General features: G+C 54.6%; 33 non-coding genes across 33 annotated transcripts; 11 read left to right on the top strand and 22 right to left on the bottom strand.

Moving 5' to 3' along the window:
* Positions 1 to 667: 667 nt before the first annotated feature.
* Positions 668 to 739, bottom strand: TRNAE-CUC (transfer RNA glutamic acid (anticodon CUC)). Its single transcript has one exon. It is a non-coding gene; the product is annotated as a tRNA-Glu (tRNA).
* A 341-nt stretch (positions 740 to 1,080) lies between these two features.
* TRNAE-CUC (transfer RNA glutamic acid (anticodon CUC)) lies at positions 1,081 to 1,152 on the bottom strand. Its single transcript has one exon. It is a non-coding gene; the product is annotated as a tRNA-Glu (tRNA).
* An 898-nt stretch (positions 1,153 to 2,050) lies between these two features.
* On the top strand, positions 2,051 to 2,133 carry TRNAL-UAA (transfer RNA leucine (anticodon UAA)). The gene has a single exon. It is a non-coding gene; the product is annotated as a tRNA-Leu (tRNA).
* Positions 2,134 to 3,037: 904 nt separating this feature from the next.
* TRNAE-CUC (transfer RNA glutamic acid (anticodon CUC)) lies at positions 3,038 to 3,109 on the bottom strand. The gene has a single exon. It is a non-coding gene; the product is annotated as a tRNA-Glu (tRNA).
* Positions 3,110 to 3,449: 340 nt separating this feature from the next.
* On the bottom strand, positions 3,450 to 3,521 carry TRNAE-CUC (transfer RNA glutamic acid (anticodon CUC)). Its single transcript has one exon. It is a non-coding gene; the product is annotated as a tRNA-Glu (tRNA).
* An 894-nt stretch (positions 3,522 to 4,415) lies between these two features.
* On the top strand, positions 4,416 to 4,498 carry TRNAL-UAA (transfer RNA leucine (anticodon UAA)). The gene has a single exon. It is a non-coding gene; the product is annotated as a tRNA-Leu (tRNA).
* Positions 4,499 to 5,425: 927 nt separating this feature from the next.
* On the bottom strand, positions 5,426 to 5,497 carry TRNAE-CUC (transfer RNA glutamic acid (anticodon CUC)). Its single transcript has one exon. It is a non-coding gene; the product is annotated as a tRNA-Glu (tRNA).
* A 340-nt stretch (positions 5,498 to 5,837) lies between these two features.
* TRNAE-CUC (transfer RNA glutamic acid (anticodon CUC)) lies at positions 5,838 to 5,909 on the bottom strand. The gene has a single exon. It is a non-coding gene; the product is annotated as a tRNA-Glu (tRNA).
* An 890-nt stretch (positions 5,910 to 6,799) lies between these two features.
* On the top strand, positions 6,800 to 6,882 carry TRNAL-UAA (transfer RNA leucine (anticodon UAA)). Its single transcript has one exon. It is a non-coding gene; the product is annotated as a tRNA-Leu (tRNA).
* A 1,305-nt stretch (positions 6,883 to 8,187) lies between these two features.
* TRNAE-CUC (transfer RNA glutamic acid (anticodon CUC)) lies at positions 8,188 to 8,259 on the bottom strand. The gene has a single exon. It is a non-coding gene; the product is annotated as a tRNA-Glu (tRNA).
* An 894-nt stretch (positions 8,260 to 9,153) lies between these two features.
* TRNAL-UAA (transfer RNA leucine (anticodon UAA)) lies at positions 9,154 to 9,236 on the top strand. Its single transcript has one exon. It is a non-coding gene; the product is annotated as a tRNA-Leu (tRNA).
* Positions 9,237 to 10,140: 904 nt separating this feature from the next.
* On the bottom strand, positions 10,141 to 10,212 carry TRNAE-CUC (transfer RNA glutamic acid (anticodon CUC)). Its single transcript has one exon. It is a non-coding gene; the product is annotated as a tRNA-Glu (tRNA).
* Positions 10,213 to 10,552: 340 nt separating this feature from the next.
* TRNAE-CUC (transfer RNA glutamic acid (anticodon CUC)) lies at positions 10,553 to 10,624 on the bottom strand. The gene has a single exon. It is a non-coding gene; the product is annotated as a tRNA-Glu (tRNA).
* An 894-nt stretch (positions 10,625 to 11,518) lies between these two features.
* On the top strand, positions 11,519 to 11,601 carry TRNAL-UAA (transfer RNA leucine (anticodon UAA)). Its single transcript has one exon. It is a non-coding gene; the product is annotated as a tRNA-Leu (tRNA).
* A 904-nt stretch (positions 11,602 to 12,505) lies between these two features.
* On the bottom strand, positions 12,506 to 12,577 carry TRNAE-CUC (transfer RNA glutamic acid (anticodon CUC)). The gene has a single exon. It is a non-coding gene; the product is annotated as a tRNA-Glu (tRNA).
* A 340-nt stretch (positions 12,578 to 12,917) lies between these two features.
* On the bottom strand, positions 12,918 to 12,989 carry TRNAE-CUC (transfer RNA glutamic acid (anticodon CUC)). Its single transcript has one exon. It is a non-coding gene; the product is annotated as a tRNA-Glu (tRNA).
* An 894-nt stretch (positions 12,990 to 13,883) lies between these two features.
* Positions 13,884 to 13,966, top strand: TRNAL-UAA (transfer RNA leucine (anticodon UAA)). Its single transcript has one exon. It is a non-coding gene; the product is annotated as a tRNA-Leu (tRNA).
* A 904-nt stretch (positions 13,967 to 14,870) lies between these two features.
* On the bottom strand, positions 14,871 to 14,942 carry TRNAE-CUC (transfer RNA glutamic acid (anticodon CUC)). Its single transcript has one exon. It is a non-coding gene; the product is annotated as a tRNA-Glu (tRNA).
* Positions 14,943 to 15,282: 340 nt separating this feature from the next.
* On the bottom strand, positions 15,283 to 15,354 carry TRNAE-CUC (transfer RNA glutamic acid (anticodon CUC)). The gene has a single exon. It is a non-coding gene; the product is annotated as a tRNA-Glu (tRNA).
* Positions 15,355 to 16,244: 890 nt separating this feature from the next.
* Positions 16,245 to 16,327, top strand: TRNAL-UAA (transfer RNA leucine (anticodon UAA)). The gene has a single exon. It is a non-coding gene; the product is annotated as a tRNA-Leu (tRNA).
* Positions 16,328 to 17,254: 927 nt separating this feature from the next.
* TRNAE-CUC (transfer RNA glutamic acid (anticodon CUC)) lies at positions 17,255 to 17,326 on the bottom strand. Its single transcript has one exon. It is a non-coding gene; the product is annotated as a tRNA-Glu (tRNA).
* Positions 17,327 to 17,666: 340 nt separating this feature from the next.
* TRNAE-CUC (transfer RNA glutamic acid (anticodon CUC)) lies at positions 17,667 to 17,738 on the bottom strand. The gene has a single exon. It is a non-coding gene; the product is annotated as a tRNA-Glu (tRNA).
* An 893-nt stretch (positions 17,739 to 18,631) lies between these two features.
* Positions 18,632 to 18,714, top strand: TRNAL-UAA (transfer RNA leucine (anticodon UAA)). The gene has a single exon. It is a non-coding gene; the product is annotated as a tRNA-Leu (tRNA).
* Positions 18,715 to 19,629: 915 nt separating this feature from the next.
* Positions 19,630 to 19,701, bottom strand: TRNAE-CUC (transfer RNA glutamic acid (anticodon CUC)). The gene has a single exon. It is a non-coding gene; the product is annotated as a tRNA-Glu (tRNA).
* Positions 19,702 to 20,042: 341 nt separating this feature from the next.
* Positions 20,043 to 20,114, bottom strand: TRNAE-CUC (transfer RNA glutamic acid (anticodon CUC)). The gene has a single exon. It is a non-coding gene; the product is annotated as a tRNA-Glu (tRNA).
* Positions 20,115 to 21,012: 898 nt separating this feature from the next.
* On the top strand, positions 21,013 to 21,095 carry TRNAL-UAA (transfer RNA leucine (anticodon UAA)). Its single transcript has one exon. It is a non-coding gene; the product is annotated as a tRNA-Leu (tRNA).
* Positions 21,096 to 21,999: 904 nt separating this feature from the next.
* Positions 22,000 to 22,071, bottom strand: TRNAE-CUC (transfer RNA glutamic acid (anticodon CUC)). Its single transcript has one exon. It is a non-coding gene; the product is annotated as a tRNA-Glu (tRNA).
* A 340-nt stretch (positions 22,072 to 22,411) lies between these two features.
* TRNAE-CUC (transfer RNA glutamic acid (anticodon CUC)) lies at positions 22,412 to 22,483 on the bottom strand. The gene has a single exon. It is a non-coding gene; the product is annotated as a tRNA-Glu (tRNA).
* An 894-nt stretch (positions 22,484 to 23,377) lies between these two features.
* On the top strand, positions 23,378 to 23,460 carry TRNAL-UAA (transfer RNA leucine (anticodon UAA)). Its single transcript has one exon. It is a non-coding gene; the product is annotated as a tRNA-Leu (tRNA).
* A 927-nt stretch (positions 23,461 to 24,387) lies between these two features.
* On the bottom strand, positions 24,388 to 24,459 carry TRNAE-CUC (transfer RNA glutamic acid (anticodon CUC)). The gene has a single exon. It is a non-coding gene; the product is annotated as a tRNA-Glu (tRNA).
* A 340-nt stretch (positions 24,460 to 24,799) lies between these two features.
* On the bottom strand, positions 24,800 to 24,871 carry TRNAE-CUC (transfer RNA glutamic acid (anticodon CUC)). The gene has a single exon. It is a non-coding gene; the product is annotated as a tRNA-Glu (tRNA).
* Positions 24,872 to 25,761: 890 nt separating this feature from the next.
* Positions 25,762 to 25,844, top strand: TRNAL-UAA (transfer RNA leucine (anticodon UAA)). The gene has a single exon. It is a non-coding gene; the product is annotated as a tRNA-Leu (tRNA).
* Positions 25,845 to 26,759: 915 nt separating this feature from the next.
* On the bottom strand, positions 26,760 to 26,831 carry TRNAE-CUC (transfer RNA glutamic acid (anticodon CUC)). Its single transcript has one exon. It is a non-coding gene; the product is annotated as a tRNA-Glu (tRNA).
* Positions 26,832 to 26,863: the final 32 nt, after the last annotated feature.

Here is a 26,863-nt window from a genome sequence, read left to right as displayed (position 1 = left end):
CCAAAAGAAAATTGGGCAGGGATTCCCGCCTCCGCTTCCTCACGGCTTCCGAAACGGGCTTCCAAACGGGCGATGCCCTGACGGGTCACCCAGTCACCGTCTAGGCCCGGTACACCCCTGTGAATAATAGAGCGTCCAACCTCAAATCAGGCTACAGGGCCCTTCAGCCCATAGAAGGAGAACCTGTCAACAAACGGGGCGAGGGCAATGCTCGGGCCCCTTGCGAAGCCTTTGCCAAGCTCCAAAGGCTGCACTTTCCCAGCAGACCACAGCTCTGTATGCAAATCAAGCAGCTACGACCCCTCCCTCCCCTGCTTTTCTCCTCCAAACCGGTACGCAACCATTTCTGCAGCCCTCTGCCCCAGGGTCCCGGGCAAGGTCTTGGTCTGATGAGGCTAGGGATGGTGGGCGAGCTCGGCTTTGGCAGGGCGACAGGACTAATATTTTCTCTACAGCTTTGGAAGAAAGAAAGCTTCCTTTTTGGGGCACAGGCCCACTTCTAGCGGCGACAGCTTCCGGTAAGGGACCATGCTGAAAAGATGCTTGGAGTTACCGCCAGGGGAGCCACGCCGCTATTGCCTGTGAGTGAAGCTACATTTGAAAGAAATATTTTTTGAGACGCAGTTGTTTGAATTTCTGTAAAAATGTCATTCAGTAAAAGCCTCTCTTCCCTGACCGGGAATCGAACCCGGGCCGCGGCGGTGAGAGCGCCGAATCCTAACCACTAGACCACCAGGGAGACCGCTGGACAGCTCGGGAAGGCCGGGCAGTGGTGTCCGAGTGCACAATGCCTGCAGGTGCCTCAAAGGCCAGTCCATTGGGGGACTGGGAAGAGAGGGGGAGGGCCGAGCAGATAGGTTCTCTCCAGCGGTGAAAAAGGAAGCTGCCTTTTTTGCGTCAAGGGCAGTCTTTCCGCAGCGACAGGAGAATGAATGGGACTCTGCCATAAACACGTTTTGCGTCGCGCTGAGGGCACTTCCTCCATTTTGTGCACGCAAATCTGCATCTGGGAGCAAGATTTCCGGTCGCCAGTTAACTCCTTTGCATGTAAATAAAAATGTCAGTTGTTAAAAGAGCTCCTTCCCTGACCGGGAATCGAACCCGGGCCGCGGCGGTGAGAGCGCCGAATCCTAACCACTAGACCACCAGGGACGGTGGGTGCACTCCGTTGCGTGTCGCTCAGATGGTGGCGTCCGAGTCCAAAGGCTGAGGGCCTCTGCTACAATGGGCACCAGTGCCTGCAGGTCTTCGGGGGCCGTTTCTGCTAATAAATAAATAAATAAAGAAATAAAGAAAGAAAGAAAGAAAGAAAGAAAACAAAAACACTTGTGATGGTCTGCGAAAAGGGGAGCTTAGAGATTGAAGACAGCATCACTTTGGGAACGTTTGCGCTTTCACTTCCAAGCGCTGATATTCCTGTCTTGCTCTCCTGAAAGGACAGCCTTCCTCGCTATGAGCTTTTGTGGGTCAGTGCTGAAGCTCCCCCTAGAGGCTGCCGCTGAAGATGCACACTCACAACTAACCCTCCTTAGGAGAACTGCTTCGTGGGAGAGCACGTTTATTAAAAGGCGGCAGGCCATGATTGCCTGCGAGACACAGCAGGGTTACCATGCAGAGTTCAAAGGGGGCTTTGCTTGTACAGCAAGTGCCGGAGGGCAAGAAGGGATGACATAGGAGCTGCCCTTTTTTCGGGCTCGCACACCAAGGCCTGCACCAGCCTTCGAGGCTCAGCCTGCCTCTGGACTGCCCTAGACCACCTTTACTCAAAGCACACACTCTGGTCGGGGACTCGAAGCCAGGCCCGTGGCAGTGAAAGCACCAAATCCTCACCACTAGGCCACCGGGGAAACGACTGCAGCACCCGGGAGGTTTCCGCAACCGTACTTGCAGTCAGCTGGAGGCTATTGTAATGCTGTTAAGTGAGAGACGTTTGCCGCTCGCAAGCCAATTCCATCCAACCTCCTGCAGGGGGCACTCTGGGCTGGTTTTCCACTTGTTCGCCTGCTGCTGAAACAGCAAAGATTCAATTCGAAGCCCTTTGCAGCAGCTCACCAGGATGGCCGAGTGGTTAAGGCGTTGGACTTAAGATCCAATGGACAAGTGTCTGCGTGGGTTCGAGCCCCACTCCTGGTACAGGTTTTTACTCTTCTTACCTAAATGCGGCAGCAGCTTCGCACAAGCCCTTTCCTGCTGTCTGTAGGCAGTGCCCCTACCTCAAAGCCCTGAGGCTTGAGTTCACCTGAAAAGAGCAACAAGGAATCGTTGCCCGTAGACTCTTTTCCTGGAAAACCTTTGCATTTTTGTACCATGTCCCTCGCATCCCAAGCTTAAGCCGCCAAAGTTGGCAGAGCTTGTGCAACCCCGCCAACAGCCCTACCACCCCAAAAGAAAATTGGGCAGGGATTCCCGCCTCCGCTTCCGAAACGGGCTTCCAAACGGGCGATGCCCTGACGGGTCAGCCAGTCACCGTCTAGGCCCGGTACACCCCTGTGAATAATAGAGCGTCCAACCTCAAATCAGGCTACAGGGCCCTTCAGCCCATAGAAGGAGAACCTGTCAACAAACGGGGCGAGGGCAATGCTCGGGCCCCTTGCGAAGCCTTTGCCAAGCTCCAAAGGCTGCACTTTCCCAGCAGACCACAGCTCTGTATGCAAATCAAGCAGCTACGACCCCTCCCTCCCCTGCTTTTCTCCTCCAAACCGGTACGCAACCATTTCTGCAGCCCTCTGCCCCAGGGTCCCGGGCAAGGTCTTGGTCTGATGAGGCTAGGGATGGTGGGCGAGCTCGGCTTTGGCAGGGCGACAGGACTAATATTTTCTCTACAGCTTTGGAAGAAAGAAAGCTTCCTTTTTGGGGCACAGGCCCACTTCTAGCGGCGACAGCTTCCGGTAAGGGACCATGCTGAAAAGATGCTTGGAGTTACCGCCAGGGGAGCCACGCCGCTATTGCCTGTGAGTGAAGCTACATTTGAAAGAAATATTTTTTGAGACGCAGTTGTTTGAATTTCTGTAAAAATGTCATTCAGTAAAAGCCTCTCTTCCCTGACCGGGAATCGAACCCGGGCCGCGGAGGTGAGAGCGCCGAATCCTAACCACTAGACCACCAGGGAGACCGCTGGACAGCTCGGGAAGGCCGTGCAGTGGTGTCCGAGTGCACAATGCCTGCAGGTGCCTCAAAGGCCAGTCCATTGGGGGACTGGGAAGAGAGGGGGAGGGCCGAGCAGATAGGTTCTCTCCAGCGGTGAAAAAGGAAGCTGCCTTTTTTGCGTCAAGGGCAGTCTTTCCGCAGCGACAGGAGAATGAATGGGACTCTGCCATAAACACGTTTTGCGTCGCGCTGAGGGCACTTCCTCCATTTTGTGCACGCAAATCTGCATCTGGGAGCAAGATTTCCGGTCGCCAGTTAACTGCATTGCTGTAAATAAAAATGTCAGTTGTTAAAAGAGCTCCTTCCCTGACCGGGAATCGAACCCGGGCCGCGGCGGTGAGAGCGCCGAATCCTAACCACTAGACCACCAGGGACGGTGGGTGCACCCCGTTGCGTGTCGCTCAGATGGTGGCGTCCGAGTCCAAAGGCTGAGGGCCTCTGCTACAATGGGCACCAGTGCCTGCAGGTCTTCGGGGGCCGTTTCTGCTAATAAATAAATAAATAAAGAAATAAAGAAAGAAAGAAAGAAAGAAAACAAAAACACTTGTGATGGTCTGCGAAAAGGGGAGCTTAGAGATTGAAGACAGCATCACTTTGGGAACGTTTGCGCTTTCACTTCCAAGCGCTGATATTCCTGTCTTGCTCTCCTGAAAGGACAGCCTTCCTCGCTATGAGCTTTTGTGGGTCAGTGCTGAAGCTCCCCCTAGAGGCTGCCGCTGAAGATGCACACTCACAACTAACCCTCCTTAGGAGAACTGCTTCGTGGGAGAGCACGTTTATTAAAAGGCGGCAGGCCATGATTGCCTGCGAGACACAGCAGGGTTACCATGCAGAGTTCAAAGGGGGCTTTGCTTGTACAGCAAGTGCCGGAGGGCAAGAAGGGATGACATAGGAGCTGCCCTTTTTTCGGGCTCGCACACCAAGGCCTGCACCAGCCTTCGAGGCTCAGCCTGCGTCTGGACTGCCCTAGACCACCTTTACTCAAAGCACACACTCTGGTCGGGGACTCGAAGCCAGGCCCGTGGCAGTGAAAGCACCAAATCCTCACCACTAGGCCACCGGGGAAACGACTGCAGCACCCGGGAGGTTTCCGCAACCGTACTTGCAGTCAGCTGGAGGCTATTGTAATGCTGTTAAGTGAGAGACGTTTGCCGCTCGCAAGCCAATTCCATCCAACCTCCTGCAGGGGGCACTCTGGGCTGGTTTTCCACTTGTTCGCCTGCTGCTGAAACAGCAAAGATTCAATTCGAAGCCCTTTGCAGCAGCTCACCAGGATGGCCGAGTGGTTAAGGCGTTGGACTTAAGATCCAATGGACAAGTGTCCGCGTGGGTTCGAGCCCCACTCCTGGTACAGGTTTTTACTCTTCTTACCTAAATGCGGCAGCAGCTTCGCACAAGCCCTTTCCTGCTGTCTGTAGGCAGTGCCCCTACCTCAAAGCCCTGAGGCTTGAGTTCACCTGAAAAGAGCAACAAGGAATCGTTGCCCGTAGACTCTTTTCCTGGAAAACCTTTGCATTTTTGTACCATGTCCCTCGCATCCCAAGCTTAAGCCGCCAAAGTTGGCAGAGCTTGTGCAACCCCGCCAACAGCCCTACCACCCCAAAAGAAAATTGGGCAGGGATTCCCGCCTCCGCTTCCTCACGGCTTCCGAAACGGGCTTCCAAACGGGCTTCCAAACGGGCGATGCCCTGACGGGTCAGCCAGTCACCGTCTAGGCCCGGTACACCCCTGTGAATAATAGAGCGTCCAACCTCAAATCAGGCTACAGGGCCCTTCAGCCCATAGAAGGAGAACCTGTCAACAAACGGGGCGAGGGCAATGCTCGGGCCCCTTGCGAAGCCTTTGCCAAGCTCCAAAGGCTGCACTTTCCCAGCAGACCACAGCTCTGTATGCAAATCAAGCAGCTACGACCCCTCCCTCCCCTGCTTTTCTCCTCCAAACCGGTACGCAACCATTTCTGCAGCCCTCTGCCCCAGGGTCCCGGGCAAGGTCTTGGTCTGATGAGGCTAGGGATGGTGGGCGAGCTCGGCTTTGGCAGGGCGACAGGACTAATATTTTCTCTACAGCTTTGGAAGAAAGAAAGCTTCCTTTTTGGGGCACAGGCCCACTTCTAGCGGCGACAGCTTCCGGTAAGGGACCATGCTGAAAAGATGCTTGGAGTTACCGCCAGGGGAGCCACGCCGCTATTGCCTGTGAGTGAAGCTACATTTGAAAGAAATATTTTTTGAGACGCAGTTGTTTGAATTTCTGTAAAAATGTCATTCAGTAAAAGCCTCTCTTCCCTGACCGGGAATCGAACCCGGGCCGCGGCGGTGAGAGCGCCGAATCCTAACCACTAGACCACCAGGGAGACCGCTGGACAACTCGGGAAGGCCGGGCAGTGGTGTCCGAGTGCACAATGCCTGCAGGTGCCTCAAAGGCCAGTCCATTGGGGGACTGGGAAGAGAGGGGGAGGGCCGAGCAGATAGGTTCTCTCCAGCGGTGAAAAAGGAAGCTGCCTTTTTTGCGTCAAGGGCAGTCTTTCCGCAGCGACAGGAGAATGAATGGGACTCTGCCATAAACACGTTTTGCGTCGCGCTGAGGGCACTTCCTCCATTTTGTGCACGCAAATCTGCATCTGGGAGCAAGATTTCCGGTCGCCAGTTAACTGCATTGCTGTAAATAAAAATGTCAGTTGTTAAAAGAGCTCCTTCCCTGACCGGGAATCGAACCCGGGCCGCGGTGGTGAGAGCGCCGAATCCTAACCACTAGACCACCAGGGACGGTGGGTGCACCCCGTTGCGTGTCGCTCAGATGGTGGCGTCCGAGTCCAAAGGCTGAGGGCCTCTGCTACAATGGGCACCAGTGCCTGCAGGTCTTCGGGGGCCGTTTCTGCTAATAAATAAAGAAATAAAGAAAGAAAGAAAGAAAGAAAGAAAACAAAAACACTTGTGATGGTCTGCGAAAAGGGGAGCTTAGAGATTGAAGACAGCATCACTTTGGGAACGTTTGCGCTTTCACTTCCAAGCGCTGATATTCCTGTCTTGCTCTCCTGAAAGGACAGCCTTCCTCGCTATGAGCTTTTGTGGGTCAGTGCTGAAGCTCCCCCTAGAGGCTGCCGCTGAAGATGCACACTCACAACTAACCCTCCTTAGGAGAACTGCTTCGTGGGAGAGCACGTTTATTAAAAGGCGGCAGGCCATGATTGCCTGCGAGACACAGCAGGGTTACCATGCAGAGTTCAAAGGGGGCTTTGCTTGTACAGCAAGTGCCGGAGGGCAAGAAGGGATGACATAGGAGCTGCCCTTTTTTCGGGCTCGCACACCAAGGCCTGCACCAGCCTTCGAGGCTCAGCCTGCCTCTGGACTGCCCTAGACCACCTTTACTCAAAGCACACACTCTGGTCGGGGACTCGAAGCCAGGCCCGTGGCAGTGAAAGCACCAAATCCTCACCACTAGGCCACCGGGGAAACGACTGCAGCACCCGGGAGGTTTCCGCAACCGTACTTGCAGTCAGCTGGAGGCTATTGTAATGCTGTTAAGTGAGAGACGTTTGCCGCTCGCAAGCCAATTCCATCCAACCTCCTGCAGGGGGCACTCTGGGCTGGTTTTCCACTTGTTCGCCTGCTGCTGAAACAGCAAAGATTCAATTCGAAGCCCTTTGCAGCAGCTCACCAGGATGGCCGAGTGGTTAAGGCGTTGGACTTAAGATCCAATGGACAAGTGTCCGCGTGGGTTCGAGCCCCACTCCTGGTACAGGTTTTTACTCTTCTTACCTAAATGCGGCAGCAGCTTCGCACAAGCCCTTTCCTGCTGTCTGTAGGCAGTGCCCCTACCTCAAAGCCCTGAGGCTTGAGTTCACCTGAAAAGAGCAACAAGGAATTGTTGCCCGTAGACTCTTTTCCTGGAAAACCTTTGCATTTTTGTACCATGTCCCTCGCATCCCAAGCTTAAGCCGCCAAAGTTGGCAGAGCTTGTGCAACCCCGCCAACAGCCCTACCACCCCAAAAGAAAATTGGGCAGGGATTCCCGCCTCCGCTTCCTCACGGCTTCCGAAACGGGCTTCCAAACGGGCGATGCCCTGACGGGTCACCCAGTCACCGTCTAGGCCCGGTACACCCCTGTGAATAATAGAGCGTCCAACCTCAAATCAGGCTACAGGGCCCTTCAGCCCATAGAAGGAGAACCTGTCAACAAACGGGGCGAGGGCAATGCTCGGGCCCCTTGCGAAGCCTTTGCCAAGCTCCAAAGGCTGCACTTTCCCAGCAGACCACAGCTCTGTATGCAAATCAAGCAGCTACGACCCCTCCCTCCCCTGCTTTTCTCCTCCAAACCGGTACGCAACCATTTCTGCAGCCCTCTGCCCCAGGGTCCCGGGCAAGGTCTTGGTCTGATGAGGCTAGGGATGGTGGGCGAGCTCGGCTTTGGCAGGGCGACAGGACTAATATTTTCTCTACAGCTTTGGAAGAAAGAAAGCTTCCTTTTTGGGGCACAGGCCCACTTCTAGCGGCGACAGCTTCCGGTAAGGGACCATGCTGAAAAGATGCTTGGAGTTACCGCCAGGGGAGCCACGCCGCTATTGCCTGTGAGTGAAGCTACATTTGAAAGAAATATTTTTTGAGACGCAGTTGTTTGAATTTCTGTAAAAATGTCATTCAGTAAAAGCCTCTCTTCCCTGACCGGGAATCGAACCCGGGCCGCGGCCACTAGACCACCAGGGAGACCGCTGGACAGCTCGGGAAGGCCGGGCAGTGGTGTCCGAGTGCACAATGCCTGCAGGTGCCTCAAAGGCCAGTCCATTGGGGGACTGGGAAGAGAGGGGGAGGGCCGAGCAGATAGGTTCTCTCCAGCGGTGAAAAAGGAAGCTGCCTTTTTTGCGTCAAGGGCAGTCTTTCCGCAGCGACAGGAGAATGAATGGGACTCTGCCATAAACACGTTTTGCGTCGCGCTGAGGGCACTTCCTCCATTTTGTGCACGCAAATCTGCATCTGGGAGCAAGATTTCCGGTCGCCAGTTAACTGCATTGCTGTAAATAAAAATGTCAGTTGTTAAAAGAGCTCCTTCCCTGACCGGGAATCCAACCCGGGCCGCGGCGGTGAGAGCGCCGAATCCTAACCACTAGACCACCAGGGACGGTGGGTGCACCCCGTTGCGTGTCGCTCAGATGGTGGCGTCCGAGTCCAAAGGCTGAGGGCCTCTGCTACAATGGGCACCAGTGCCTGCAGGTCTTCGGGGGCCGTTTCTGCTAATAAATAAATAAATAAAGAAATAAAGAAAGAAAGAAAGAAAGAAAACAAAAACACTTGTGATGGTCTGCGAAAAGGGGAGCTTAGAGATTGAAGACAGCATCACTTTGGGAACGTTTGCGCTTTCACTTCCAAGCGCTGATATTCCTGTCTTGCTCTCCTGAAAGGACAGCCTTCCTCGCTATGAGCTTTTGTGGGTCAGTGCTGAAGCTCCCCCTAGAGGCTGCCGCTGAAGATGCACACTCACAACTAACCCTCCTTAGGAGAACTGCTTCGTGGGAGAGCACGTTTATTAAAAGGCGGCAGGCCATGATTGCCTGCGAGACACAGCAGGGTTACCATGCAGAGTTCAAAGGGGGCTTTGCTTGTACAGCAAGTGCCGGAGGGCAAGAAGGGATGACATAGGAGCTGCCCTTTTTTCGGGCTCGCACACCAAGGCCTGCACCAGCCTTCGAGGCTCAGCCTGCCTCTGGACTGCCCTAGACCACCTTTACTCAAAGCACACACTCTGGTCGGGGACTCGAAGCCAGGCCCGTGGCAGTGAAAGCACCAAATCCTCACCACTAGGCCACCGGGGAAACGACTGCAGCACCCGGGAGGTTTCCGCAACCGTACTTGCAGTCAGCTGGAGGCTATTGTAATGCTGTTAAGTGAGAGACGTTTGCCGCTCGCAAGCCAATTCCATCCAACCTCCTGCAGGGGGCACTCTGGGCTGGTTTTCCACTTGTTCGCCTGCTGCTGAAACAGCAAAGATTCAATTCGAAGCCCTTTGCAGCAGCTCACCAGGATGGCCGAGTGGTTAAGGCGTTGGACTTAAGATCCAATGGACAAGTGTCCGCGTGGGTTCGAGCCCCACTCCTGGTACAGGTTTTTACTCTTCTTACCTAAATGCGGCAGCAGCTTCGCACAAGCCCTTTCCTGCTGTCTGTAGGCAGTGCCCCTACCTCAAAGCCCTGAGGCTTGAGTTCACCTGAAAAGAGCAACAAGGAATCGTTGCCCGTAGACTCTTTTCCTGGAAAACCTTTGCATTTTTGTACCATGTCCCTCGCATCCCAAGCTTAAGCCGCCAAAGTTGGCAGAGCTTGTGCAACCCCGCCAACAGCCCTACCACCCCAAAAGAAAATTGGGCAGGGATTCCCGCCTCCGCTTCCGAAACGGGCTTCCAAACGGGCGATGCCCTGACGGGTCAGCCAGTCACCGTCTAGGCCCGGTACACCCCTGTGAATAATAGAGCGTCCAACCTCAAATCAGGCTACAGGGCCCTTCAGCCCATAGAAGGAGAACCTGTCAACAAACGGGGCGAGGGCAATGCTCGGGCCCCTTGCGAAGCCTTTGCCAAGCTCCAAAGGCTGCACTTTCCCAGCAGACCACAGCTCTGTATGCAAATCAAGCAGCTACGACCCCTCCCTCCCCTGCTTTTCTCCTCCAAACCGGTACGCAACCATTTCTGCAGCCCTCTGCCCCAGGGTCCCGGGCAAGGTCTTGGTCTGATGAGGCTAGGGATGGTGGGCGAGCTCGGCTTTGGCAGGGCGACAGGACTAATATTTTCTCTACAGCTTTGGAAGAAAGAAAGCTTCCTTTTTGGGGCACAGGCCCACTTCTAGCGGCGACAGCTTCCGGTAAGGGACCATGCTGAAAAGATGCTTGGAGTTACCGCCAGGGGAGCCACGCCGCTATTGCCTGTGAGTGAAGCTACATTTGAAAGAAATATTTTTTGAGACGCAGTTGTTTGAATTTCTGTAAAAATGTCATTCAGTAAAAGCCTCTCTTCCCTGACCGGGAATCGAACCCGGGCCGCGGCGGTGAGAGCGCCGAATCCTAACCACTAGACCACCAGGGAGACCGCTGGACAGCTCGGGAAGGCCGGGCAGTGGTGTCCGAGTGCACAATGCCTGCAGGTGCCTCAAAGGCCAGTCCATTGGGGGACTGGGAAGAGAGGGGGAGGGCCGAGCAGATAGGTTCTCTCCAGCGGTGAAAAAGGAAGCTGCCTTTTTTGCGTCAAGGGCAGTCTTTCCGCAGCGACAGGAGAATGAATGGGACTCTGCCATAAACACGTTTTGCGTCGCGCTGAGGGCACTTCCTCCATTTTGTGCACGCAAATCTGCATCTGGGAGCAAGATTTCCGGTCGCCAGTTAACTGCATTGCTGTAAATAAAAATGTCAGTTGTTAAAAGAGCTCCTTCCCTGACCGGGAATCCAACCCGGGCAGCGGCGGTGAGAGCGCCGAATCCTAACCACTAGACCACCAGGGACGGTGGGTGCACCCCGTTGCGTGTCGCTCAGATGGTGGCGTCCGAGTCCAAAGGCTGAGGGCCTCTGCTACAATGGGCACCAGTGCCTGCAGGTCTTCGGGGGCCGTTTCTGCTAATAAATAAATAAATAAAGAAATAAAGAAAGAAAGAAAGAAAGAAAACAAAAACACTTGTGATGGTCTGCGAAAAGGGGAGCTTAGAGATTGAAGACAGCATCACTTTGGGAACGTTTGCGCTTTCACTTCCAAGCGCTGATATTCCTGTCTTGCTCTCCTGAAAGGACAGCCTTCCTCGCTATGAGCTTTTGTGGGTCAGTGCTGAAGCTCCCCCTAGAGGCTGCCGCTGAAGATGCACACTCACAACTAACCCTCCTTAGGAGAACTGCTTCGTGGGAGAGCACGTTTATTAAAAGGCGGCAGGCCATGATTGCCTGCGAGACACAGCAGGGTTACCATGCAGAGTTCAAAGGGGGCTTTGCTTGTACAGCAAGTGCCGGAGGGCAAGAAGGGATGACATAGGAGCTGCCCTTTTTTCGGGCTCGCACACCAAGGCCTGCACCAGCCTTCGAGGCTCAGCCTGCCTCTGGACTGCCCTAGACCACCTTTACTCAAAGCACACACTCTGGTCGGGGACTCGAAGCCAGGCCCGTGGCAGTGAAAGCACCAAATCCTCACCACTAGGCCACCGGGGAAACGACTGCAGCACCCGGGAGGTTTCCGCAACCGTACTTGCAGTCAGCTGGAGGCTATTGTAATGCTGTTAAGTGAGAGACGTTTGCCGCTCGCAAGCCAATTCCATCCAACCTCCTGCAGGGGGCACTCTGGGCTGGTTTTCCACTTGTTCGCCTGCTGCTGAAACAGCAAAGATTCAATTCGAAGCCCTTTGCAGCAGCTCACCAGGATGGCCGAGTGGTTAAGGCGTTGGACTTAAGATCCAATGGACAAGTGTCCGCGTGGGTTCGAGGCCCACTCCTGGTACAGGTTTTTACTCTTCTTACCTAAATGCGGCAGCAGCTTCGCACAAGCCCTTTCCTGCTGTCTGTAGGCAGTGCCCCTACCTCAAAGCCCTGAGGCTTGAGTTCACCTGAAAAGAGCAACAAGGAATCGTTGCCCGTAGACTCTTTTCCTGGAAAACCTTTGCATTTTTGTACCATGTCCCTCGCATCCCAAGCTTAAGCCGCCAAAGTTGGCAGAGCTTGTGCAACCCCGCCAACAGCCCTACCACCCCAAAAGAAAATTGGGCAGGGATTCCCGCCTCCGCTTCCGAAACGGGCTTCCAAACGGGCGATGCCCTGACGGGTCAGCCAGTCACCGTCTAGGCCCGGTACACCCCTGTGAATAATAGAGCGTCCAACCTCAAATCAGGCTACAGGGCCCTTCAGCCCATAGAAGGAGAACCTGTCAACAAACGGGGCGAGGGCAATGCTCGGGCCCCTTGCGAAGCCTTTGCCAAGCTCCAAAGGCTGCACTTTCCCAGCAGACCACAGCTCTGTATGCAAATCAAGCAGCTACGACCCCTCCCTCCCCTGCTTTTCTCCTCCAAACCGGTACGCAACCATTTCTGCAGCCCTCTGCCCCAGGGTCCCGGGCAAGGTCTTGGTCTGATGAGGCTAGGGATGGTGGGCGAGCTCGGCTTTGGCAGGGCGACAGGACTAATATTTTCTCTACAGCTTTGGAAGAAAGAAAGCTTCCTTTTTGGGGCACAGGCCCACTTCTAGCGGCGACAGCTTCCGGTAAGGGACCATGCTGAAAAGATGCTTGGAGTTACCGCCAGGGGAGCCACGCCGCTATTGCCTGTGAGTGAAGCTACATTTGAAAGAAATATTTTTTGAGACGCAGTTGTTTGAATTTCTGTAAAAATGTCATTCAGTAAAAGCCTCTCTTCCCTGACCGGGAATCGAACCCGGGCCGCGGCGGTGAGAGCGCCGAATCCTAACCACTAGACCACCAGGGAGACCGCTGGACAGCTCGGGAAGGCCGGGCAGTGGTGTCCGAGTGCACAATGCCTGCAGGTGCCTCAAAGGCCAGTCCATTGGGGGACTGGGAAGAGAGGGGGAGGGCCGAGCAGATAGGTTCTCTCCAGCGGTGAAAAAGGAAGCTGCCTTTTTTGCGTCAAGGGCAGTCTTTCCGCAGCGACAGGAGAATGAATGGGACTCTGCCATAAACACGTTTTGCGTCGCGCTGAGGGCACTTCCTCCATTTTGTGCACGCAAATCTGCATCTGGGAGCAAGATTTCCGGTCGCCAGTTAACTGCATTGCTGTAAATAAAAATGTCAGTTGTTAAAAGAGCTCCTTCCCTGACCGGGAATCCAACCCGGGCCGCGGCGGTGAGAGCGCCGAATCCTAACCACTAGACCACCAGGGACGGTGGGTGCACCCCGTTGCGTGTCGCTCAGATGGTGGCGTCCGAGTCCAAAGGCTGAGGGCCTCTGCTACAATGGGCACCAGTGCCTGCAGGTCTTCGGGGGCCGTTTCTGCTAATAAATAAATAAATAAAGAAATAAAGAAAGAAAGAAAGAAAGAAAACAAAAACACTTGTGATGGTCTGCGAAAAGGGGAGCTTAGAGATTGAAGACAGCATCACTTTGGGAACGTTTGCGCTTTCACTTCCAAGCGCTGATATTCCTGTCTTGCTCTCCTGAAAGGACAGCCTTCCTCGCTATGAGCTTTTGTGGGTCAGTGCTGAAGCTCCCCCTAGAGGCTGCCGCTGAAGATGCACACTCACAACTAACCCTCCTTAGGAGAACTGCTTCGTGGGAGAGCACGTTTATTAAAAGGCGGCAGGCCATGATTGCCTGCGAGACACAGCAGGGTTACCATGCAGAGTTCAAAGGGGGCTTTGCTTGTACAGCAAGTGCCGGAGGGCAAGAAGGGATGACATAGGAGCTGCCCTTTTTTCGGGCTCGCACACCAAGGCCTGCACCAGCCTTCGAGGCTCAGCCTGCCTCTGGACTGCCCTAGACCACCTTTACTCAAAGCACACACTCTGGTCGGGGACTCGAAGCCAGGCCCGTGGCAGTGAAAGCACCAAATCCTCACCACTAGGCCACCGGGGAAACGACTGCAGCACCCGGGAGGTTTCCGCAACCGTACTTGCAGTCAGCTGGAGGCTATTGTAATGCTGTTAAGTGAGAGACGTTTGCCGCTCGCAAGCCAATTCCATCCAACCTCCTGCAGGGGGCACTCTGGGCTGGTTTTCCACTTGTTCGCCTGCTGCTGAAACAGCAAAGATTCAATTCGAAGCCCTTTGCAGCAGCTCACCAGGATGGCCGAGTGGTTAAGGCGTTGGACTTAAGATCCAATGGACAAGTGTCCGCGTGGGTTCGAGCCCCACTCCTGGTACAGGTTTTTACTCTTCTTACCTAAATGCGGCAGCAGCTTCGCACAAGCCCTTTCCTGCTGTCTGTAGGCAGTGCCCCTACCTCAAAGCCCTGAGGCTTGAGTTCACCTGAAAAGAGCAACAAGGAATCGTTGCCCGTAGACTCTTTTCCTGGAAAACCTTTGCATTTTTGTACCATGTCCCTCGCATCCCAAGCTTAAGCCGCCAAAGTTGGCAGAGCTTGTGCAACCCCGCCAACAGCCCTACCACCCCAAAAGAAAATTGGGCAGGGATTCCCGCCTCCGCTTCCGAAACGGGCTTCCAAACGGGCGATGCCCTGACGGGTCAGCCAGTCACCGTCTAGGCCCGGTACACCCCTGTGAATAATAGAGCGTCCAACCTCAAATCAGGCTACAGGGCCCTTCAGCCCATAGAAGGAGAACCTGTCAACAAACGGGGCGAGGGCAATGCTCGGGCCCCTTGCGAAGCCTTTGCCAAGCTCCAAAGGCTGCACTTTCCCAGCAGACCACAGCTCTGTATGCAAATCAAGCAGCTACGACCCCTCCCTCCCCTGCTTTTCTCCTCCAAACCGGTACGCAACCATTTCTGCAGCCCTCTGCCCCAGGGTCCCGGGCAAGGTCTTGGTCTGATGAGGCTAGGGATGGTGGGCGAGCTCGGCTTTGGCAGGGCGACAGGACTAATATTTTCTCTACAGCTTTGGAAGAAAGAAAGCTTCCTTTTTGGGGCACAGGCCCACTTCTAGCGGCGACAGCTTCCGGTAAGGGACCATGCTGAAAAGATGCTTGGAGTTACCGCCAGGGGAGCCACGCCGCTATTGCCTGTGAGTGAAGCTACATTTGAAAGAAATATTTTTTGAGACGCAGTTGTTTGAATTTCTGTAAAAATGTCATTCAGTAAAAGCCTCTCTTCCCTGACCGGGAATCGAACCCGGGCCGCGGCGGTGAGAGCGCCGAATCCTAACCACTAGACCACCAGGGAGACCGCTGGACAACTCGGGAAGGCCGGGCAGTGGTGTCCGAGTGCACAATGCCTGCAGGTGCCTCAAAGGCCAGTCCATTGGGGGACTGGGAAGAGAGGGGGAGGGCCGAGCAGATAGGTTCTCTCCAGCGGTGAAAAAGGAAGCTGCCTTTTTTGCGTCAAGGGCAGTCTTTCCGCAGCGACAGGAGAATGAATGGGACTCTGCCATAAACACGTTTTGCGTCGCGCTGAGGGCACTTCCTCCATTTTGTGCACGCAAATCTGCATCTGGGAGCAAGATTTCCGGTCGCCAGTTAACTGCATTGCTGTAAATAAAAATGTCAGTTGTTAAAAGAGCTCCTTCCCTGACCGGGAATCGAACCCAGGCCGCGGCGGTGAGAGCGCCGAATCCTAACCACTAGACCACCAGGGACGGTGGGTGCACCCCGTTGCGTGTCGCTCAGATGGTGGCGTCCGAGTCCAAAGGCTGAGGGCCTCTGCTACAATGGGCACCAGTGCCTGCAGGTCTTCGGGGGCCGTTTCTGCTAATAAATAAAGAAATAAAGAAAGAAAGAAAGAAAGAAAGAAAACAAAAACACTTGTGATGGTCTGCGAAAAGGGGAGCTTAGAGATTGAAGACAGCATCACTTTGGGAACGTTTGCGCTTTCACTTCCAAGCGCTGATATTCCTGTCTTGCTCTCCTGAAAGGACAGCCTTCCTCGCTATGAGCTTTTGTGGGTCAGTGCTGAAGCTCCCCCTAGAGGCTGCCGCTGAAGATGCACACTCACAACTAACCCTCCTTAGGAGAACTGCTTCGTGGGAGAGCACGTTTATTAAAAGGCGGCAGGCCATGATTGCCTGCGAGACACAGCAGGGTTACCATGCAGAGTTCAAAGGGGGCTTTGCTTGTACAGCAAGTGCCGGAGGGCAAGAAGGGATGACATAGGAGCTGCCCTTTTTTCGGGCTCGCACACCAAGGCCTGCACCAGCCTTCGAGGCTCAGCCTGCCTCTGGACTGCCCTAGACCACCTTTACTCAAAGCACACACTCTGGTCGGGGACTCGAAGCCAGGCCCGTGGCAGTGAAAGCACCAAATCCTCACCACTAGGCCACCGGGGAAACGACTGCAGCACCCGGGAGGTTTCCGCAACCGTACTTGCAGTCAGCTGGAGGCTATTGTAATGCTGTTAAGTGAGAGACGTTTGCCGCTCGCAAGCCAATTCCATCCAACCTCCTGCAGGGGGCACTCTGGGCTGGTTTTCCACTTGTTCGCCTGCTGCTGAAACAGCAAAGATTCAATTCGAAGCCCTTTGCAGCAGCTCACCAGGATGGCCGAGTGGTTAAGGCGTTGGACTTAAGATCCAATGGACAAGTGTCCGCGTGGGTTCGAGCCCCACTCCTGGTACAGGTTTTTACTCTTCTTACCTAAATGCGGCAGCAGCTTCGCACAAGCCCTTTCCTGCTGTCTGTAGGCAGTGCCCCTACCTCAAAGCCCTGAGGCTTGAGTTCACCTGAAAAGAGCAACAAGGAATCGTTGCCCGTAGACTCTTTTCCTGGAAAACCTTTGCATTTTTGTACCATGTCCCTCGCATCCCAAGCTTAAGCCGCCAAAGTTGGCAGAGCTTGTGCAACCCCGCCAACAGCCCTACCACCCCAAAAGAAAATTGGGCAGGGATTCCCGCCTCCGCTTCCTCACGGCTTCCGAAACGGGCTTCCAAACGGGCTTCCAAACGGGCGATGCCCTGACGGGTCAGCCAGTCACCGTCTAGGCCCGGTACACCCCTGTGAATAATAGAGCGTCCAACCTCAAATCAGGCTACAGGGCCCTTCAGCCCATAGAAGGAGAACCTGTCAACAAACGGGGCGAGGGCAATGCTCGGGCCCCTTGCGAAGCCTTTGCCAAGCTCCAAAGGCTGCACTTTCCCAGCAGACCACAGCTCTGTATGCAAATCAAGCAGCTACGACCCCTCCCTCCCCTGCTTTTCTCCTCCAAACCGGTACGCAACCATTTCTGCAGCCCTCTGCCCCAGGGTCCCGGGCAAGGTCTTGGTCTGATGAGGCTAGGGATGGTGGGCGAGCTCGGCTTTGGCAGGGCGACAGGACTAATATTTTCTCTACAGCTTTGGAAGAAAGAAAGCTTCCTTTTTGGGGCACAGGCCCACTTCTAGCGGCGACAGCTTCCGGTAAGGGACCATGCTGAAAAGATGCTTGGAGTTACCGCCAGGGGAGCCACGCCGCTATTGCCTGTGAGTGAAGCTACATTTGAAAGAAATATTTTTTGAGACGCAGTTGTTTGAATTTCTGTAAAAATGTCATTCAGTAAAAGCCTCTCTTCCCTGACCGGGAATCGAACCCGGGCCGCAGCGGTGAGAGCGCCGAATCCTAACCACTAGACCACCAGGGAGACCGCTGGACAGCTCGGGAAGGCCGGGCAGTGGTGTCCGAGTGCACAATGCCTGCAGGTGCCTCAAAGGCCAGTCCATTGGGGGACTGGGAAGAGAGGGGGAGGGCCGAGCAGATAGGTTCTCTCCAGCGGTGAAAAAGGAAGCTGCCTTTTTTGCGTCAAGGGCAGTCTTTCCGCAGCGACAGGAGAATGAATGGGACTCTGCCATAAACACGTTTTGCGTCGCGCTGAGGGCACTTCCTCCATTTTGTGCACGCAAATCTGCATCTGGGAGCAAGATTTCCGGTCGCCAGTTAACTGCATTGCTGTAAATAAAAATGTCAGTTGTTAAAAGAGCTCCTTCCCTGACCGGGAATCGAACCCGGGCCGCGGCGGTGAGAGCGCCGAATCCTAACCACTAGACCACCAGGGACGGTGGGTGCACCCCGTTGCGTGTCGCTCAGATGGTGGCGTCCGAGTCCAAAGGCTGAGGGCCTCTGCTACAATGGGCACCAGTGCCTGCAGGTCTTCGGGGGCCGTTTCTGCTAATAAATAAATAAATAAAGAAATAAAGAAAGAAAGAAAGAAAGAAAACAAAAACACTTGTGATGGTCTGCGAAAAGGGGAGCTTAGAGATTGAAGACAGCATCACTTTGGGAACGTTTGCGCTTTCACTTCCAAGCGCTGATATTCCTGTCTTGCTCTCCTGAAAGGACAGCCTTCCTCGCTATGAGCTTTTGTGGGTCAGTGCTGAAGCTCCCCCTAGAGGCTGCCGCTGAAGATGCACACTCACAACTAACCCTCCTTAGGAGAACTGCTTCGTGGGAGAGCACGTTTATTAAAAGGCGGCAGGCCATGATTGCCTGCGAGACACAGCAGGGTTACCATGCAGAGTTCAAAGGGGGCTTTGCTTGTACAGCAAGTGCCGGAGGGCAAGAAGGGATGACATAGGAGCTGCCCTTTTTTCGGGCTCTCACACCAAGGCCTGCACCAGCCTTCGAGGCTCAGCCTGCCTCTGGACTGCCCTAGACCACCTTTACTCAAAGCACACACTCTGGTCGGGGACTCGAAGCCAGGCCCGTGGCAGTGAAAGCACCAAATCCTCACCACTAGGCCACCGGGGAAACGACTGCAGCACCCGGGAGGTTTCCGCAACCGTACTTGCAGTCAGCTGGAGGCTATTGTAATGCTGTTAAGTGAGAGACGTTTGCCGCTCGCAAGCCAATTCCATCCAACCTCCTGCAGGGGGCACTCTGGGCTGGTTTCCACTTGTTCGCCTGCTGCTGAAACAGCAAAGATTCAATTCGAAGCCCTTTGCAGCAGCTCACCAGGATGGCCGAGTGGTTAAGGCGTTGGACTTAAGATCCAATGGACAAGTGTCCGCGTGGGTTCGAGCCCCACTCCTGGTACAGGTTTTTACTCTTCTTACCTAAATGCGGCAGCAGCTTCGCACAAGCCCTTTCCTGCTGTCTGTAGGCAGTGCCCCTACCTCAAAGCCCTGAGGCTTGAGTTCACCTGAAAAGAGCAACAAGGAATTGTTGCCCGTAGACTCTTTTCCTGGAAAACCTTTGCATTTTTGTACCATGTCCCTCGCATCCCAAGCTTAAGCCGCCAAAGTTGGCAGAGCTTGTGCAACCCCGCCAACAGCCCTACCACCCCAAAAGAAAATTGGGCAGGGATTCCCGCCTCCGCTTCCTCACGGCTTCCGAAACGGGCTTCCAAACGGGCGATGCCCTGACGGGTCACCCAGTCACCGTCTAGGCCCGGTACACCCCTGTGAATAATAGAGCGTCCAACCTCAAATCAGGCTACAGGGCCCTTCAGCCCATAGAAGGAGAACCTGTCAACAAACGGGGCGAGGGCAATGCTCGGGCCCCTTGCGAAGCCTTTGCCAAGCTCCAAAGGCTGCACTTTCCCAGCAGACCACAGCTCTGTATGCAAATCAAGCAGCTACGACCCCTCCCTCCCCTGCTTTTCTCCTCCAAACCGGTACGCAACCATTTCTGCAGCCCTCTGCCCCAGGGTCCCGGGCAAGGTCTTGGTCTGATGAGGCTAGGGATGGTGGGCGAGCTCGGCTTTGGCAGGGCGACAGGACTAATATTTTCTCTACAGCTTTGGAAGAAAGAAAGCTTCCTTTTTGGGGCACAGGCCCACTTCTAGCGGCGACAGCTTCCGGTAAGGGACCATGCTGAAAAGATGCTTGGAGTTACCGCCAGGGGAGCCACGCCGCTATTGCCTGTGAGTGAAGCTACATTTGAAAGAAATATTTTTTGAGACGCAGTTGTTTGAATTTCTGTAAAAATGTCATTCAGTAAAAGCCTCTCTTCCCTGACCGGGAATCGAACCCGGGCCGCGGCGGTGAGAGCGCCGAATCCTAACCACTAGACCACCAGGGAGACCGCTGGACAGCTCGGGAAGGCCGGGCAGTGGTGTCCGAGTGCACAATGCCTGCAGGTGCCTCAAAGGCCAGTCCATTGGGGGACTGGGAAGAGAGGGGGAGGGCCGAGCAGATAGGTTCTCTCCAGCGGTGAAAAAGGAAGCTGCCTTTTTTGCGTCAAGGGCAGTCTTTCCGCAGCGACAGGAGAATGAATGGGACTCTGCCATAAACACGTTTTGCGTCGCGCTGAGGGCACTTCCTCCATTTTGTGCACGCAAATCTGCATCTGGGAGCAAGATTTCCGGTCGCCAGTTAACTCCTTTGCATGTAAATAAAAATGTCAGTTGTTAAAAGAGCTCCTTCCCTGACCGGGAATCGAACCCGGGCCGCGGCGGTGAGAGCGCCGAATCCTAACCACTAGACCACCAGGGACGGTGGGTGCACTCCGTTGCGTGTCGCTCAGATGGTGGCGTCCGAGTCCAAAGGCTGAGGGCCTCTGCTACAATGGGCACCAGTGCCTGCAGGTCTTCGGGGGCCGTTTCTGCTAATAAATAAATAAATAAAGAAATAAAGAAAGAAAGAAAGAAAGAAAGAAAACAAAAACACTTGTGATGGTCTGCGAAAAGGGGAGCTTAGAGATTGAAGACAGCATCACTTTGGGAACGTTTGCGCTTTCACTTCCAAGCGCTGATATTCCTGTCTTGCTCTCCTGAAAGGACAGCCTTCCTCGCTATGAGCTTTTGTGGGTCAGTGCTGAAGCTCCCCCTAGAGGCTGCCGCTGAAGATGCACACTCACAACTAACCCTCCTTAGGAGAACTGCTTCGTGGGAGAGCACGTTTATTAAAAGGCGGCAGGCCATGATTGCCTGCGAGACACAGCAGGGTTACCATGCAGAGTTCAAAGGGGGCTTTGCTTGTACAGCAAGTGCCGGAGGGCAAGAAGGGATGACATAGGAGCTGCCCTTTTTTCGGGCTCGCACACCAAGGCCTGCACCAGCCTTCGAGGCTCAGCCTGCCTCTGGACTGCCCTAGACCACCTTTACTCAAAGCACACACTCTGGTCGGGGACTCGAAGCCAGGCCCGTGGCAGTGAAAGCACCAAATCCTCACCACTAGGCCACCGGGGAAACGACTGCAGCACCCGGGAGGTTTCCGCAACCGTACTTGCAGTCAGCTGGAGGCTATTGTAATGCTGTTAAGTGAGAGACGTTTGCCGCTCGCAAGCCAATTCCATCCAACCTCCTGCAGGGGGCACTCTGGGCTGGTTTTCCACTTGTTCGCCTGCTGCTGAAACAGCAAAGATTCAATTCGAAGCCCTTTGCAGCAGCTCACCAGGATGGCCGAGTGGTTAAGGCGTTGGACTTAAGATCCAATGGACAAGTGTCTGCGTGGGTTCGAGCCCCACTCCTGGTACAGGTTTTTACTCTTCTTACCTAAATGCGGCAGCAGCTTCGCACAAGCCCTTTCCTGCTGTCTGTAGGCAGTGCCCCTACCTCAAAGCCCTGAGGCTTGAGTTCACCTGAAAAGAGCAACAAGGAATCGTTGCCCGTAGACTCTTTTCCTGGAAAACCTTTGCATTTTTGTACCATGTCCCTCGCATCCCAAGCTTAAGCCGCCAAAGTTGGCAGAGCTTGTGCAACCCCGCCAACAGCCCTACCACCCCAAAAGAAAATTGGGCAGGGATTCCCGCCTCCGCTTCCGAAACGGGCTTCCAAACGGGCGATGCCCTGACGGGTCAGCCAGTCACCGTCTAGGCCCGGTACACCCCTGTGAATAATAGAGCGTCCAACCTCAAATCAGGCTACAGGGCCCTTCAGCCCATAGAAGGAGAACCTGTCAACAAACGGGGCGAGGGCAATGCTCGGGCCCCTTGCGAAGCCTTTGCCAAGCTCCAAAGGCTGCACTTTCCCAGCAGACCACAGCTCTGTATGCAAATCAAGCAGCTACGACCCCTCCCTCCCCTGCTTTTCTCCTCCAAACCGGTACGCAACCATTTCTGCAGCCCTCTGCCCCAGGGTCCCGGGCAAGGTCTTGGTCTGATGAGGCTAGGGATGGTGGGCGAGCTCGGCTTTGGCAGGGCGACAGGACTAATATTTTCTCTACAGCTTTGGAAGAAAGAAAGCTTCCTTTTTGGGGCACAGGCCCACTTCTAGCGGCGACAGCTTCCGGTAAGGGACCATGCTGAAAAGATGCTTGGAGTTACCGCCAGGGGAGCCACGCCGCTATTGCCTGTGAGTGAAGCTACATTTGAAAGAAATATTTTTTGAGACGCAGTTGTTTGAATTTCTGTAAAAATGTCATTCAGTAAAAGCCTCTCTTCCCTGACCGGGAATCGAACCCGGGCCGCGGAGGTGAGAGCGCCGAATCCTAACCACTAGACCACCAGGGAGACCGCTGGACAGCTCGGGAAGGCCGTGCAGTGGTGTCCGAGTGCACAATGCCTGCAGGTGCCTCAAAGGCCAGTCCATTGGGGGACTGGGAAGAGAGGGGGAGGGCCGAGCAGATAGGTTCTCTCCAGCGGTGAAAAAGGAAGCTGCCTTTTTTGCGTCAAGGGCAGTCTTTCCGCAGCGACAGGAGAATGAATGGGACTCTGCCATAAACACGTTTTGCGTCGCGCTGAGGGCACTTCCTCCATTTTGTGCACGCAAATCTGCATCTGGGAGCAAGATTTCCGGTCGCCAGTTAACTGCATTGCTGTAAATAAAAATGTCAGTTGTTAAAAGAGCTCCTTCCCTGACCGGGAATCGAACCCGGGCCGCGGCGGTGAGAGCGCCGAATCCTAACCACTAGACCACCAGGGACGGTGGGTGCACCCCGTTGCGTGTCGCTCAGATGGTGGCGTCCGAGTCCAAAGGCTGAGGGCCTCTGCTACAATGGGCACCAGTGCCTGCAGGTCTTCGGGGGCCGTTTCTGCTAATAAATAAATAAATAAAGAAATAAAGAAAGAAAGAAAGAAAGAAAACAAAAACACTTGTGATGGTCTGCGAAAAGGGGAGCTTAGAGATTGAAGACAGCATCACTTTGGGAACGTTTGCGCTTTCACTTCCAAGCGCTGATATTCCTGTCTTGCTCTCCTGAAAGGACAGCCTTCCTCGCTATGAGCTTTTGTGGGTCAGTGCTGAAGCTCCCCCTAGAGGCTGCCGCTGAAGATGCACACTCACAACTAACCCTCCTTAGGAGAACTGCTTCGTGGGAGAGCACGTTTATTAAAAGGCGGCAGGCCATGATTGCCTGCGAGACACAGCAGGGTTACCATGCAGAGTTCAAAGGGGGCTTTGCTTGTACAGCAAGTGCCGGAGGGCAAGAAGGGATGACATAGGAGCTGCCCTTTTTTCGGGCTCGCACACCAAGGCCTGCACCAGCCTTCGAGGCTCAGCCTGCGTCTGGACTGCCCTAGACCACCTTTACTCAAAGCACACACTCTGGTCGGGGACTCGAAGCCAGGCCCGTGGCAGTGAAAGCACCAAATCCTCACCACTAGGCCACCGGGGAAACGACTGCAGCACCCGGGAGGTTTCCGCAACCGTACTTGCAGTCAGCTGGAGGCTATTGTAATGCTGTTAAGTGAGAGACGTTTGCCGCTCGCAAGCCAATTCCATCCAACCTCCTGCAGGGGGCACTCTGGGCTGGTTTTCCACTTGTTCGCCTGCTGCTGAAACAGCAAAGATTCAATTCGAAGCCCTTTGCAGCAGCTCACCAGGATGGCCGAGTGGTTAAGGCGTTGGACTTAAGATCCAATGGACAAGTGTCCGCGTGGGTTCGAGCCCCACTCCTGGTACAGGTTTTTACTCTTCTTACCTAAATGCGGCAGCAGCTTCGCACAAGCCCTTTCCTGCTGTCTGTAGGCAGTGCCCCTACCTCAAAGCCCTGAGGCTTGAGTTCACCTGAAAAGAGCAACAAGGAATCGTTGCCCGTAGACTCTTTTCCTGGAAAACCTTTGCATTTTTGTACCATGTCCCTCGCATCCCAAGCTTAAGCCGCCAAAGTTGGCAGAGCTTGTGCAACCCCGCCAACAGCCCTACCACCCCAAAAGAAAATTGGGCAGGGATTCCCGCCTCCGCTTCCTCACGGCTTCCGAAACGGGCTTCCAAACGGGCTTCCAAACGGGCGATGCCCTGACGGGTCAGCCAGTCACCGTCTAGGCCCGGTACACCCCTGTGAATAATAGAGCGTCCAACCTCAAATCAGGCTACAGGGCCCTTCAGCCCATAGAAGGAGAACCTGTCAACAAACGGGGCGAGGGCAATGCTCGGGCCCCTTGCGAAGCCTTTGCCAAGCTCCAAAGGCTGCACTTTCCCAGCAGACCACAGCTCTGTATGCAAATCAAGCAGCTACGACCCCTCCCTCCCCTGCTTTTCTCCTCCAAACCGGTACGCAACCATTTCTGCAGCCCTCTGCCCCAGGGTCCCGGGCAAGGTCTTGGTCTGATGAGGCTAGGGATGGTGGGCGAGCTCGGCTTTGGCAGGGCGACAGGACTAATATTTTCTCTACAGCTTTGGAAGAAAGAAAGCTTCCTTTTTGGGGCACAGGCCCACTTCTAGCGGCGACAGCTTCCGGTAAGGGACCATGCTGAAAAGATGCTTGGAGTTACCGCCAGGGGAGCCACGCCGCTATTGCCTGTGAGTGAAGCTACATTTGAAAGAAATATTTTTTGAGACGCAGTTGTTTGAATTTCTGTAAAAATGTCATTCAGTAAAAGCCTCTCTTCCCTGACCGGGAATCGAACCCGGGCCGCGGCGGTGAGAGCGCCGAATCCTAACCACTAGACCACCAGGGAGACCGCTGGACAACTCGGGAAGGCCGGGCAGTGGTGTCCGAGTGCACAATGCCTGCAGGTGCCTCAAAGGCCAGTCCATTGGGGGACTGGGAAGAGAGGGGGAGGGCCGAGCAGATAGGTTCTCTCCAGCGGTGAAAAAGGAAGCTGCCTTTTTTGCGTCAAGGGCAGTCTTTCCGCAGCGACAGGAGAATGAATGGGACTCTGCCATAAACACGTTTTGCGTCGCGCTGAGGGCACTTCCTCCATTTTGTGCACGCAAATCTGCATCTGGGAGCAAGATTTCCGGTCGCCAGTTAACTGCATTGCTGTAAATAAAAATGTCAGTTGTTAAAAGAGCTCCTTCCCTGACCGGGAATCGAACCCGGGCCGCGGTGGTGAGAGCGCCGAATCCTAACCACTAGACCACCAGGGACGGTGGGTGCACCCCGTTGCGTGTCGCTCAGATGGTGGCGTCCGAGTCCAAAGGCTGAGGGCCTCTGCTACAATGGGCACCAGTGCCTGCAGGTCTTCGGGGGCCGTTTCTGCTAATAAATAAAGAAATAAAGAAAGAAAGAAAGAAAGAAAGAAAACAAAAACACTTGTGATGGTCTGCGAAAAGGGGAGCTTAGAGATTGAAGACAGCATCACTTTGGGAACGTTTGCGCTTTCACTTCCAAGCGCTGATATTCCTGTCTTGCTCTCCTGAAAGGACAGCCTTCCTCGCTATGAGCTTTTGTGGGTCAGTGCTGAAGCTCCCCCTAGAGGCTGCCGCTGAAGATGCACACTCACAACTAACCCTCCTTAGGAGAACTGCTTCGTGGGAGAGCACGTTTATTAAAAGGCGGCAGGCCATGATTGCCTGCGAGACACAGCAGGGTTACCATGCAGAGTTCAAAGGGGGCTTTGCTTGTACAGCAAGTGCCGGAGGGCAAGAAGGGATGACATAGGAGCTGCCCTTTTTTCGGGCTCGCACACCAAGGCCTGCACCAGCCTTCGAGGCTCAGCCTGCCTCTGGACTGCCCTAGACCACCTTTACTCAAAGCACACACTCTGGTCGGGGACTCGAAGCCAGGCCCGTGGCAGTGAAAGCACCAAATCCTCACCACTAGGCCACCGGGGAAACGACTGCAGCACCCGGGAGGTTTCCGCAACCGTACTTGCAGTCAGCTGGAGGCTATTGTAATGCTGTTAAGTGAGAGACGTTTGCCGCTCGCAAGCCAATTCCATCCAACCTCCTGCAGGGGGCACTCTGGGCTGGTTTTCCACTTGTTCGCCTGCTGCTGAAACAGCAAAGATTCAATTCGAAGCCCTTTGCAGCAGCTCACCAGGATGGCCGAGTGGTTAAGGCGTTGGACTTAAGATCCAATGGACAAGTGTCCGCGTGGGTTCGAGCCCCACTCCTGGTACAGGTTTTTACTCTTCTTACCTAAATGCGGCAGCAGCTTCGCACAAGCCCTTTCCTGCTGTCTGTAGGCAGTGCCCCTACCTCAAAGCCCTGAGGCTTGAGTTCACCTGAAAAGAGCAACAAGGAATTGTTGCCCGTAGACTCTTTTCCTGGAAAACCTTTGCATTTTTGTACCATGTCCCTCGCATCCCAAGCTTAAGCCGCCAAAGTTGGCAGAGCTTGTGCAACCCCGCCAACAGCCCTACCACCCCAAAAGAAAATTGGGCAGGGATTCCCGCCTCCGCTTCCTCACGGCTTCCGAAACGGGCTTCCAAACGGGCGATGCCCTGACGGGTCACCCAGTCACCGTCTAGGCCCGGTACACCCCTGTGAATAATAGAGCGTCCAACCTCAAATCAGGCTACAGGGCCCTTCAGCCCATAGAAGGAGAACCTGTCAACAAACGGGGCGAGGGCAATGCTCGGGCCCCTTGCGAAGCCTTTGCCAAGCTCCAAAGGCTGCACTTTCCCAGCAGACCACAGCTCTGTATGCAAATCAAGCAGCTACGACCCCTCCCTCCCCTGCTTTTCTCCTCCAAACCGGTACGCAACCATTTCTGCAGCCCTCTGCCCCAGGGTCCCGGGCAAGGTCTTGGTCTGATGAGGCTAGGGATGGTGGGCGAGCTCGGCTTTGGCAGGGCGACAGGACTAATATTTTCTCTACAGCTTTGGAAGAAAGAAAGCTTCCTTTTTGGGGCACAGGCCCACTTCTAGCGGCGACAGCTTCCGGTAAGGGACCATGCTGAAAAGATGCTTGGAGTTACCGCCAGGGGAGCCACGCCGCTATTGCCTGTGAGTGAAGCTACATTTGAAAGAAATATTTTTTGAGACGCAGTTGTTTGAATTTCTGTAAAAATGTCATTCAGTAAAAGCCTCTCTTCCCTGACCGGGAATCGAACCCGGGCCGCGGAGGTGAGAGCGCCGAATCCTAACCACTAGACCACCAGGGAGACCGCTGGACAGCTCGGGAAGGCCGTGCAGT

This window comes from Ambystoma mexicanum, chromosome 5p, assembly GCF_040938575.1.
Source record: "Ambystoma mexicanum isolate Mex_15411 chromosome 5p, UKY_AmexF1_1, whole genome shotgun sequence".
NCBI lineage: Eukaryota > Metazoa > Chordata > Amphibia > Caudata > Ambystomatidae > Ambystoma > Ambystoma mexicanum.
This window is presented reverse-complemented; position numbering and strand designations above follow the sequence as displayed.